The sequence below is a fragment of the Notolabrus celidotus genome, chromosome 8 (assembly GCF_009762535.1).
Source record: "Notolabrus celidotus isolate fNotCel1 chromosome 8, fNotCel1.pri, whole genome shotgun sequence".
Taxonomy (NCBI): Eukaryota; Metazoa; Chordata; class Actinopteri; order Labriformes; family Labridae; genus Notolabrus; species Notolabrus celidotus.
In genome coordinates, this window is record NC_048279.1 from 18720252 (window position 1) to 18734009 (window position 13758).

Consider the following 13758-nt stretch of genomic DNA (forward strand, 5'->3'; position numbering starts at 1 on the left):
TATTTTCTCCTTAGATTCAAGTTTGGTCAGGGTTTCTAAGTTTTGGTTTCTGACATAGTCTTGGATTTGTAGATTTCTGAAATATGATGTAGGACTATCATAAACAGCTCTCAGCTGGGCAAATGAGGCAAATATCCCTCTCACATCACAAGTACCTTTTTGATGCCAAGCAGAGAAAACTATCGTGAAGGCTAGAAACAAATGAATGATGGGAAACACACCTCTAAAGAAGTGCATTGTCAGTCAGTGATATAGTTCTACTCAATGGGCCCAACAACTTCCTTCAGTTGACTCTGTGTTCAGGCACTTTGATTAGCTGTTGATTTTCAGATCATTGATTTTGACAGTTTTTGTTCATGCTCAAACTTCCTTCCAAGGCCTTCCAAGGATCCCCAGGATACTTCCACCACACCCTCCTTTCAGAGTGAATTCAGTTTAGGTGACTAGGTAGGACGACACCCCAGCCTGTTTGTTTCTCAAAGCAGCCAAAAGGGAAATGTTCAGTTGAGCAGAATTATTGTTGGCTTCTCACATAACACGCAAGAACACACCTCATATAGTATTTGAGGCAGTTGTGGCTCAGTGGTAGAGTGGGTAGTCTCTCATTGGAATGTTGGCAGTTTGATCCCAGTTCCCACAGTTTATACTGTTGTCCCCCTCCTATAGTATCCTCTGCCATTAGAGTAAGAGTGTGGTGTGAATGGGTAAATGAAGTGTGAAAGAGAGAAATGAGAGAGTAGCGTAAAAAGCTCTTTGTGCGCTCGGAAAGACTAGAAAAGTGCTACATAAGTACAAGTCCATTTACCATTTACCATGATGTGCGTGTCAAAGAGAAAATGCCTCGAACCCAGAGTTGCCTGGTATCTCTTAAAAGAATCATGAGGTCATTTGCTGCTGAACCAAGAATTATGAAATTACAGAAAGTGAGCAGGGCATGCAATCAGCGCGGGGTATGAATAATGAATTACTTAGGAGATTATGGGGGGTTTCAGTTGCTCATCCTTGTGGTCTTAAGTTTTGCATAAATCCTCCTTTAACTGCTCTACTGTATTTTACAGTTGATACAGTCTTAGCAGCTTTCTTCCCACTGGATGAAAAAATAAAATTACAGGTAAAAATTCTATTTGGCATGCTAATCCAGCTGTAAATGTGTAATTCTTGGCCAAAGTCTAGAAGAAAGGCACAGTTGATGGGGATTTCTTTAGATTGTATCGGGCCACATTAGGGTCATTATGAGTGTAAAAAGAAATTCTGTGCATGTTTGAGAAAGGTTAATACAAACATATAATTTTCTTGTATAAAAAAATATTGTGGTTGTACACATATTTAGAGTAAGTGGGAAGAAGTTCTGAGATGAATCGAATAATTAAAGGTTAATTTCTGTTAAGACAAGATCAGTTGTGATTCTGTGTCCGGCGGGACAGTAAGACTGCAAGTTACGGACTTCAGAGCAGTGAAGGGGGCTGATTATTTATAATAATCCCTCCTAATTTAAATAATTAATAAGACCCAACATTATTTACTATGTATGTTAAGTTACAATTGGTCGCATATAAAATGTAAATGTTTGAAGTGTTTGCTGTGTGTTTTTGTTGATTGTTACTGTTCTGGTTTTTGTTTTTAACTCTGTAAAGCACTTTGAATTGCTCTTTGTATGAATGGTGCTTTAAAGATAAACTTGCCTTGCCTTGCCTAAGTGTATAAAAAAAAATTGTGCATACCAATATTTTCAATAATGAGGTTAAACTAAGCCCAAAGGCACAACAAATAAATATACAGAAAGGGGTTTAGGGATGAGAGTTCAAACCTTGTTCTATCATGACCTGGTTTTAAAAATCATCACTGTTTGAGCTTATCGATATACATCAGAATCAGAATCAGAATCCAAAATACTTTATTTATCCCAGGGAGGGAAATTTGGGTACTGTAACAGACTGCATACATGGCTGGTACATGCGCACATGCCAACTGTTATTAAACTACTCAAAGGAAAATTCTGGTGGTCATTTTCTTCCAAGAATGGCTAAGTGTGCCAAGAGTTATGAACTTTGGCTCCATTGTACCGAAGCAAAAGATAAAGAGGCACACTGAGGGAGCACAACCTCCATGACCAACCATACTAGCATTGTGCAACAAATCAAACCAAAGAGCAGTACCTTCAACTGTCTTCTGGAAAAGAAAACTGACTGCCGCTGTGTTATAGTCATCCCTCTCCCTCACAATAAGCAGTCATGATAAAACACCCAAACTTTGTAGTAAGTCCAATTGCTGGAGACTGATTATGTAATGATGGTCAGTAAAATTACTATGAGGCAAAGACAAAATAACCATCACAAATAATATTTAAGTATTGATAGTGGAATAGGTAAAGACTCAGATTGTGAAGGAAGCTTGATAATGGAACAATATCAATGTAGGTTGATTATGAATGATCCTCATCCCTAATCCTAACTATGTAAACAACCCTAAATTTACCATCTACAAACCTTCATCTACAAGCTGATATTTCACCATTTGAATGAAATACATTGTAGTCTTCATTGCATATCTTTCCTGTTCCATACTATCTCTGAATCTCTAATTATTTCTGCTCTATAGTGTACTCTATCAATCTTTTGAGGCATACTCCCTCCGTCCTACCTACTTGTCCGTCCCCTCCTCTGTCTTTTAATCAAGCATCTGATCTGAGGATCATCAGGGAGAAGGATAACTAGATTAGGCCTGTACATGTTTACACATTCTGCTTTACACTGAGCTCTCTCCCTCTCTCTGTCTGACCCACATTTTCTTGATATGCCTCCTCCGTCTTTTTGCTTTTTCTGTCTCTCATCTCCCTCCAAGGCTCTCTATCTCTTCCTGCTTCTGTTGCTTACTTTTTTGCTGCAGTGGCTGTGTGGATATTTACTCACTTTGTTCAAAATCCACTGGTAATGTTATCCACTCTGCACCGACAGGGCTTTAATTCCAACACTGCAGTGTCAGATACGATTATGTCAGCTCAGTTGATGGTCTCATGCATAATCCGTCAATCTCCTTGATTTTGTTGTTTTGCTGTGGACTTCAGTTGTGTTGTGTGTTATGTAATATATGTTCGCTTGGGAAATTTTTTTATTGCAAAGCAAGTGCTATAAAATGTGTGCATGGGAGTTGCGCGCCTGCTTCTCCTCTTGTAGTTTTCCATCGAAACTGTCCCTAGAGCTACAGAGCCTCCCTTTATGTCAGCTGATATCCTGAGAACCAGAGAAACACTCAAGTCTACAAAGAAGAGATAATCAAAGAGGGAAACATATGATACATGACATTGAAGTTGCAATTAATGCGGTGTACAGTGGGCAGTCTGCATCCTTAGAGCAGAAGGCCACTGCATGACGGGACATTCAATTATATGAGCTTAACAGGAGAACCTTTTTGATCCACTGTGACAGAGATAAGGAGAGTGAGACAACTTACAAATGCAACTTGAATCTGTAAAGCTTCCCTTAGGTTGTCAGTGTTGTTTGTTAATGTTGTGTTTCTCTTGCAGAAATGTCCTTACAAATATGATAGTGATATTAATATAGTTACCATTACAGAAAAACTACTCCTCCTCTCTGCGCTACCCTGCTGCTTTCCACTAAGCTCAACCAAGCATTGAACATTGAGTTGCATGAGCATGTCAGAAACAGATGATCTACTGCTGTGAGATGCATGAGTGACAGGCAAGATTCTGGAAATATCGAGCCCTGATGTCCTGGAATTATAGAAAATGTGAAGAGTGCATGTGTGAAGAGGGCCACACATTGCTTTACTAGTAAACTCTCCCTCCCACATCTTGCCCTCCTCCCCCGTCACTGTGAAGTCTGTCTCTGACACAAATGGATGTTATTCAATGTATATCTCTTGCTTCACACTTCTGTTTCAGTGTGCCTTTTTAAATCCACCTCTGCAGTTCATTAGGTCACTGTAAAGCAAGATGCATAACATGAACGGGTCAGTGACAGACACAAGCAGACAAGTAATGGAGCAGCACTGACTGATAAGAACTAATGTGTGCATGTGTCCCAGCGGGACTGTATTTTAAACTAACACACAAACAAGTCATCACTCTGCCTCTGGGAACAAAACCAGCCTGCTAACTGTAACATGGCCTGGTGTGACCGTGCTATCAGTGTTGTAGTAAATCCTACTTGTTGAATCTTTAAAGGAAAAAAAGCAGCGGGTCTGTGATTGTATGGATCGTGACAGCTGACGAGAAGCTAAGTGTTTCCAAAGCGGGCGCTTACTCATGCAGAAAAAAACAGCGTGACATTATGGAAAGATGGATTCATCTCTAGATCTCTTTAATATGTTTCAGACAGTCATGTTAATATAAAATCCCATCAGATGAAGTTACATAAGTAGAGCAGTGTTGTCATGAAACATTGGACTGCCTAAAAAGAAAAGGCTTGGTGTGTTATGTGCTGGATTCATGATTTTTATTCTTTAACAGATAAGCTCCACCATCTGTCCTTTGCTATTTTCATTTTATTACTTCTGTTTTAATGCTATAGTATTTTTTTTCTTTTAATATGCTCCTGATTTGGGGTTGTTTTAGACAGTATTGTTGAAACATAACATCATAAAAATTGTAGCTACCTAGATTTGAAGATTTACTCTGTTTCCAGCTGAAGCATCCATCAGGCATTAAATTTAATTTTTAACATATTGCTTTTGCCTTCATTTTGTTGGCTCATCCTAATCAGGTACTCTGCAGCCTCTTAGTGCATCTGGATTTTATAATGTCCCAGTTTTGTGTATTATTAGTAGCTAATTTAGCTCTGCAATTATGACAAACAGTGTGTATGGCCTGTTAAGCTGTGTCCTATAAAGTCCAGGCTGTGAAGGTCAAATAGAGTTAAAAGGATAATTTTCCCTGAATATATTTAGTCCTTTAATTAGGATGCTTTGTATCCCTTGCATTGTGTCTTACTTCACAAATAGGGGCTAAGCTGTAGGTGACAAACATGCACTTACCAGTCAGCACATGGATCCCTGCAAAGTCCATGCATAGACTGTATAAAAGCCACTGACTGAATACTGATAGACGGTGCACCTCCTTTTGTAAATGTGAAGCCAAAACATAACTGCAATGGGCGCTGACATGTTTTCCTGGTGACATATTTTGAAACCAAGGCATGAACAGAAGTGATACGGCTGTTGGAGGTGCAGCACTGACATCAAACCTTCTAGTAACCTTAACACACACTTAACTTACTAATTGGTTACTGTTTATTTGAAACAGACACTCCTTGTTATGGAAGGTTCAGTGTCTCATGTGTTGGTGTTAATTACGTTTTCTCTCACCTTCCTCTTCTACTAATTTAATAAAGAAGCTGCAGTACCCCGCTTTTTTCAACAGAGCTGAGGTTATATGCACTCTTTCTTTTTTTTTGTCAAATATCTTTATTGAATTTTTCCATTTATGAGGTGGGTACAGAAAAAGGACATTTTAGTTGCACAACCATAAACAACTACCCAACTTAGACAACTCATTCAATCACACTCATTCACACCACAAGAAACAAAATGGACAAGACAATACAATCAATGCAACCAATTGTCAAAAAGTATTAACATGAGGAGAAATAACAGTGCAGAGTAAGAAAAGAAAGGGAAGAGGATAATTTTTTTTTTAATTAAAAATTCAAATTAAAATAAGAATAAGAATAAATAAATCAACAGCTCAGTAGTTCATTGGTTTTCAGCTGCAATATGTAAGGTATCTATATGGAGTAAAAAAGGTTGCCAGATCTCATTGAAGGTCTGTAGGGAACCCCTCAGGGAGAATCAGATTTTCTCAAGTCTCACGCATTGTAAAATTTCTCGAATCCATCTATTATGTGTAGGTGGGGATAAATGAGTCTATTTAAGGAGAATGAGCCTCCTCACGAGCAGAGTGGTGAAGGCAATAACATGTTGTGAGGATTTGGACCGGCCGAATGATGGAGGCATTTCAAAAAGAGCGATAAGAGGATCATGGTTCACTGTATGACAAAGGACTTTCCCTAACGTATCAAAGATGGCACGCCAAAATTCAATACGTTTGGGGGATGATCAAACAATGTGCATGTGATCGCACATACACTCTTTTAACATTGAATAGCTAGGCTAAACTTCTCTGAGAGGAACACTTGCACATAAATCAGCTAAAGTACTAACTGCTGTGGCAGAAAGCATGTTTGAGAAAATTTGATTTGACAAGTATTTTAAGTTCCAGTTTGACCCATGTTTCATATGTTAACATGGGGGAGGCGGGTTTTAGAAACTTTACAAGTCACCAGGAAGCTCCAAAAGTTTTGACTTTACTTCAGGGGAGCTGTCGTGCCATCCTTTTTTTTCATACAGTCTATTATAAAAAAAAATACACAGCACAACAGCAGCAACATTTACACAGGAGTCATAGACCTTCTACAACATACAGTTTATGTTTAAAATCGACAAAATAACCTGTTTTGCTGTGGAGTGCACCATCTGAGGGATCTTTGATGCCTTATCAGTAAGTTGACTGTGTGCTTTGGATAGTGGAGGGGTAGTCACATCAATCCTATGGCTCCACATTGCCTCCGCTCATGTCTTGGCTCCAAAATGCACCACAAGCACAATACGTCAGTGTCCATCATGGCAGTGTTTTGGCTTCATTTTTCTTTTGACAATGAGAGGAGGGGGTAGCTCGACGTTTATATCAATATGCAGTCATGGTGTCCGTCTGAATGACCTCATAAAGATGTGTGAGCAGGTGAAAAGTAGACACTTTTTATCCTGTTTTTCTTGTTCTTCTTCTCCCCTCCACTTTTTTTTGTTGATAAAAAATGAAAACAAAGGAGTTGTCCCTCCCTAGATTTGGCTGTGTCTGTGTACAGCCTGTATTCGGCTCCAGTCTGTCTCTGTGCTGAGCCAGAGGGTGAAGAAGGCAATGTGACTATGATAAGAAAGTCTGGGCATTCCCTCTGCTGAACACACACTCATACACACTTACACACACACATTCAAAGGACACACTGTTACTTCTTTAGACAGGGGTCACCGTGTCTTCAGTTAGGTCTGCACTGCCAGCTCCAATCTACTATAGATCTGATCCAGTTGCCCGTGTGACACAGATCTGACCTGGCCGCTGTGTGTGCACGGCTGCACAGTTTATCAACCCTTCAATATCTGTGTCAGACTACATCCTAGAGGAAACAGAGAGGTATGGATTCAGCCATGCTGCTAACAGTATGTCTGCAGAAACAGAGCTGATGCAATAAGTGTTGTAGCTACAGGAGAACAGCATCCAGGTAGAATCACACAATGTTAAACAGATTTTTAAGGTCAATCAACGTTTTTTAAATGCAAAAATTAACAGAATTATGTTTGTTATGTGAAGCATGAATTATGTTTGGTTTCTTTGGCAGTAGAAACAAAATTTCTGCAGCCTGACTGTGAACAGTCTCAGATTTGAGGTGGCGAGACTAATGGAAATCTGATGGAGCAATGCCACACCCTGCAACTTGTTTGTTTATGCTCTGTTTTTTTATCGATCTGTTTACAAGGCTATCAATTTCAAAAGGATGTCAATTTTAACCATGTTTGAAAAAAATGTTGTTTAACTACCACTTCAATAATGGAGAAATATGCATCACTTATTTGACTTATTAGGCTATTATCGTTGTGCTCTGTGAGGCGCAATGAGATTATCGGTTCATTTGTTTCAAGTGAAAGAGGAGGAGCTCAAAATGATCATGGTGTCATATTTCATCTCCCAGCTATCTTGTGAGGTTAACAAGGGGTGATTGCTATCACAGAGAGGATTATAATTCAGTATAACTGGACGGAATCAATGATAAACTGGAATACAGAGCAGGGTATATATTAGATTAGCACAAGAAACACATGAGGGATAAGGTCTGTTCAAAATGTCAGTGTTCTGAAGAGAACAAAGTTGTTTTTATGGTTCTGCAGAGTGTGGTTTTCCCCATCACTCCATGTAGCTGCAGCACACACACACACACACACACACACACGCACACACACACTCACACACACACACACACACACACACACACACACACACACACACACAAACCAAACACACAAACTGCTGCCATACAATAAGTCCCTGATGAGCTGTGGGCAGAGGGCCGACAGAGGAAAGAGTAAAAGAGGAGCTGATGCATTTCCTCTGGACTCACACAGTTTGGTGGTGAGGGTGATTTGTCATGCAAGTGTGCACTCCCAAGTGTGTCTCTGTGCATGTGAGACACTCCAACGCTCAAACATTGTTAAGCACTGGCACTGATGGTAATTTGATATGTAGTATGCCCCATGCTGGGGCCGTAGCAACACAATAGTGAGGCCAAGTCTCCAGTGGCCGGTGTGTTTACTGTCCACAGCAGCCTCCATCCCCCAGCCTGTCCTCATTCTGTCACAGGCCCTTTGTCTTTCACAAGAATTCATCCCACTTTTCATCACGTCTTTTGTTTTCAAGGGTAAGCTTTTCATATTGGTATTTATTTATATAATGTTTATTTGTATGAAGAAAAGTATACAAGTCAATGCCACACCACAGCCTATAGCCTATGCATACTTTTTAATGTACATCCTCAGATGGGCCATTATAAAATGTAAAAACATCAACAACTCATACCCAAAGACAGATCAAAACAAACAAAATCTATAATAGATGTGTTTAAAAAAACAGCACTGAACAATAGACAAGACAAAATAACAAAAGAAACCAACTGAAATTCAATAAAAAAAAATAAAAGACCATAAAAACAGTCAAATAATTTATGCTTTTAAGCTATTTGACCTTAACAGAACATATTGTAATGCCTTAAATTTGGTTAGCGACAAAATTATGAATATAATAATCATTAGCTTCTCTGTTTACTACAAAAGTCCCAATAACTTGTGAAAAAGTGAACATATTTGTTTTGTCATAAGACTTTTCGTTTGAGTCGCTCACATGTGCAGCATTCAATTGCAAAACTCAAGAATAGTTAATTCAAGCAACATTAAATACACTTTCAGTCAACTATACATACATGAATTGATCATTACATAATTCCACTATAGGGTTGATATTTGGCGTCTTGACTCCAAACTTGTCGCCCTCCCAGAATAGTTAAATCCAAGTCTCTGGGCTGGATGTGCGCCTTTGAAATTCTGCATGAAAGCAGCAGCAGTGGCAGTGAGGTGACAGAAAGCTTTTAGGTGGCAGCAGGCATGGCAGCAAAAAGAGATACCAAAGCACTGACTGATTCAAAACACGTCCAAAATGATAAGGGTGCACTGAATCCATGTTTGCAGAAGTAGAACATGTCATGTTGTTTTAAAGGCATGTCTGAGTTGACTGCCGGATGTAGCTTGTAGGATGCTCTACAAATCAAATGTTACAAGTGTAAGTGATTTTTTTTTCCAGTAGATGTGCTGTTATCCCACAGGCGTATGGTGTAAGAGACGGCTAATACTGCAGCTCCTTTCCAAATATCATTAGCAATCCTCTGACCAATCACAGCACAGCATCAAGTTTTTTCTGCACAAAATGTGAGTAAATGTACATCAGTGCATTCCAGCCCACATATTGCTCATTCGGGGTTCTCCTGATGCTGATCTGCCTTCAAATGATGCCATCAGACAGCTAGATTCAAATATAAGATGTCTGCATGGTGAGTGAGGATGTAAAAGGAAAGACAGCACTGATGGATGCCTGAGGCTGGATACAGGCGGTCAATCAGTCAATCATTCTGTCAGGATTAAAGGGTAAAAGAGCTGTTAAAATCCCAAATATGCCCACTGGGAGTTTAAGTTTATAATCACATGTATCTTGCTCAAACTAAAAGGTAAATGGTAAATGGACTTGTACTTATATAGCGCTTTTCTAATCTGTCTGACCACTCAAAGCGTTTTTACCCTACTCGTCACATTCACCCATTCATACCCATTCACTCACTGATGGTAGAGGCTGCTATGTAGTGAGGGACCATCAGTGTTAGCTAATCTCATTCATTCACAGTCACACACCTCTGAACAACAGAGGGAGCAATTTGGGGTTCAGTGTCTTGCTCAAGGACACTTCGGCATGTGACTGCCGGAGCTGGGATGGAACCGCCAACCTTCCGATTGATAGACGACCAACTCTACCCACTGAGCCACAGCCGCCCCACAAAAGGAAGAGCAGTCTTTTTAAAAGTTTAATCAAAGGGCCCCAGTTTGGCTTAGGGGAACAAATTGCGCACCCGGTGTACAGAGGCTAGAGTCCTTGAAGGGGGCAGCCCAGGTTCTATTCAAACTTTCGGTCCTTTGCCCATGCTCTCTTCTTGTTTCCTACTGTAGCCACTGTACTATCTCTCTCAGTCAAGGCATAAAAGTCCAAATAAATAAATAAATAATGTGGGGATATCACTGCAGAGAATATCGATGGAAAAGTTATCCACTAATCTACAGCTTACATCCATATACAAATGCATCAGATCATTAGATCTTACGTACAAAAGTGGCAGAATTAATCTTTGATCAAACAGCTTTAACCAATTACTTCACTTCTTCTGTTGAATCAAAATGTATCCCCAGAGTAAGACACACTGTTTCAGAAGCTACAATTAAGACCCACCTGTTTGTCTGGAGACACCAGTGCCACCACCACGCTTTCAATTTGACAAGATTTCACCGTACCTTTGTGACAGAACAAGCACAGCAGACAAACAGATGAAAACAGTACAAAACTGATCAGCAGAACGATTGTCACACTGGGAGGCCCGACTTCGCTGCACACGAGAAGAGAGGCTTTTGCAAAATGAGGAGTCCACAAACAGTTATCAAGACAAGAAAAGGCACGGCTGTGTTCATACAGTGTAGACGGATAAATATAGTAAACAATGAAAGGAGGAAGACTCAGACAGGATCTGTTGACGGTCGGGAACACACCTGCTAGTGAGGCCACACCTTGTCTGCCACTGTTTACTCAGCAGCCTATTGTGCCATGATTCTGTCTGCTTTGTAGATTGATTAAGCTCAGTGTTCAAGCAATAAATACATTAATTTTATATTTCAGTTACCTAACGGTTTGATGTCAGCTTCAGCCGATTATCCAGCACACTTTTGATCTCTTAGAACTTAGAAATGCCTCAAAGGTAATTTCACAAAGGTTGAGTAAGTATTTAGCTTACTGCCTTTGATAGCGGAGGAAAATCTTTTGGTATTTGACATGACCAGAAATGAGACATTTTTGTGGGGGGCAACAGTCAGAAACAGCTCATCAAAGGCTCCTTTGAACTTGGCTTTTAAACGCTGTTGATACAGTAGCAGTTTGTTCAAACGTCAAACACACTTTTCTAAATCTGTAGGAGTCCAAAGCAAGCAGTGATGTGGATCTTTTACATCAATGTTACAATACTCTTTTTCCTGCATCTGTGTGATATTAGGAGGCACCCATAGTGCAAGTGAACCTATCACACAGAGGAATGCACATGAAAGGGTGTTACATGCAGTGGTAGGTCACATAGGTGTAGGGCAGGGCGACAAAGGGCAGCAACAACACTGTGGAGCAGTCTGCTGGAAAAGCTCTGCAAAACCTATTAACCTCGACACTGTTTGCAAACACATACACACACATCTGACACACACAGAAGCAGTTAAATCCTCTATATGTTTAGGATTTAATGCATGCCTGCAGTGTGGGTGAAATCTAATAATATGTGCATGCAGGAACATCAGATAATGGTGAAACAGTGTCATTTGCACTCTAAAACACATGCATGACTTGGCACACACGCATACACACAGAGTCATATAATTAATCCAGGAAATTAAAATGTGATATCCCCATCATCACATACCACTTCTCCCAAGTTTAAATCTATGAATATTCTAATTGCTGCCTTCAGGGCCTTCTTTTTCAATTGGACATGGTATTATTCCTCCATGTTTTACTTATTGATGGCAATGAACAACGCAGGACTTTTAATGTTTGAAGCCGGCTTTATTACCCAGAGTTGCATCATTTTTCAGGAGAAGAAAATGAAGAGCAATCTGTGGTCATCATTCTTCATCTATGGTGGAAAGATCTGCTGTCATGTGCTCTGAATGCCGCTGTGATGGTGTATGTACCCATCTCTGACCCTACGGTCTGACCCTTTGTTACTGGGCAGCAGGGCTAATTAATACCTCTACAAAGTCATGGTTGTGATCAGTTTTGGGGTCAGTGTGACGAATAGTCTGCCGATAACTTGGACGTTAAACTGGTCATGACGTAACGGTGACAGGCGTTACAGTTTGACTAACGCGCTCTGACGCCTCTCCATGCTGCCTTTTGCTTTTTGTATTGTACAAGGTAGGAGGAGCCACTTTCCTGTGATTGTCTGCCTGCTCTCTCTCTCTCTCTCTCTCTCTCTCTCTCTCTCTCTCTCTCTCTCTCTCTCGCTCTCTCTCTCTCTCTCTCTCGCTCGCTCGCACTCACTGTGCCTCATTCCCTCTCTCATTTTTCCAAACTTGAATATTCCGCTTGCCTGGGAGCTGTCGCCAGCGGAGCAGTGCAGCCGGCTGAGTGACACTGAACGCACCGGGCTGGTTTCTGCTTGTGTTGCGCCGCTTGGATCACACTCAAGGGGTACACGGGATCACCAATAGTGTTCACTCCGTCCCGCGTTTCTTCCAACTTCATCCCGGGCAACTTTCAAGATGACAGAAGAAAAGAGTGTTCGGCGTGTAAAGCTGGTAGGTGTCTGAATTGGGACCCCTCCCCTCCACTCCGCGCGCAGTGCCGTCTGGCTCGGTCTGGATGTATTGGGGTTTCAGCGCACAGACGCGCGGGAGAGAGAGGCGCATGGGAATTGACACGAGAACCGGTTGTTATTAATTTCAAACGTCAGGGGGGATTTTCTTGATGTTTTGTGTTAGCTTTCTGTTTAATGTACTGAGGTTTGAAGCTGGCCGCTTATGTGAAGCTCTAACTTAGACACTTGGTGCTTTATGGAGAGATTATCATGTGTTTTCATTTACAAAGACACGAGGACCCAAATGATTTTATGCCATACAGGGCAGATGTGTTGCGGGTTTTGTTGGCAAATCGGACAACAGTTTGTGTGATAGCCCACTTGTGCTGAGAGTGAGTCATGCGATCAGTGGGGATATTTCACAGTGATTTTTTGAATTATATATAAAATACATCTCTTCGAGTGTCCTGTAACTCCCATGAGTCCCTGAGGCAACCCCGGACGTTAGTTTGGGGACCCCTGCTGCGCGTAGCATTGCAGACTGTTAAAAGAATGATTCAGCAGAGAGGTTTATGTGTTGCTGCCATAAAAACACGTGTGCTCTTGTGCATAATGCATAAAGACTATAGGCTTAATTTGACTTGAATCACAAACTCGTTGGTTATTAGAACATAATCTATTGGTTATGTCATCTAGGCTATTGTCCAGTTTTCTGCATTCCTCTAGCAGAAATGCAGGAATCTGAACTCTTGTACATTTTTAGAATATTTTTGAGTCCCTCTTTCATATTCATCCGTGAAAATGTTGTGAATTAATCTTTTTACACTTTCTTAGATATCAGTGAAAAACTCTTGACGAGTTCTGTGCTGTCAGTTTTGTAACATTAATCAGATGCTCATTCAGTTCTCACTCTTCACATTCCTGATGGCAGTCTCACTGAGTCACTAAAGTTTGACAGAAGTGCACATGTCATTTTTAAAAAGATGCAGCTGAAGTCTTTCCTCTCTTATTACATCTGATCTGAAGCGATGATCACTGATTTCAAAAT

At 40.5% G+C, this 13758-nt stretch overlaps 1 protein-coding gene across 4 annotated transcripts in view; it reads left to right on the top strand.

Moving 5' to 3' along the window:
• The window catches only part of mid2 (midline 2), a 169623-nt gene that overhangs the window by 54609 nt on the left and 101256 nt on the right, over positions 1 to 13758 (top strand). Inside the window, exon 1 of one of the 4 annotated variants that reach the window (XM_034689095.1) lies at positions 12339 to 12711. The exons of 2 other annotated variants lie outside the window; for them this stretch is intronic. The gene's annotated coding sequence lies outside the window, so the exon portion shown is untranslated. Of the gene's footprint in view, positions 1 to 12338; positions 12712 to 13758 lie in introns of those variants that run through there. One more of the 4 variants, XM_034689096.1, reaches the window with a different exon arrangement.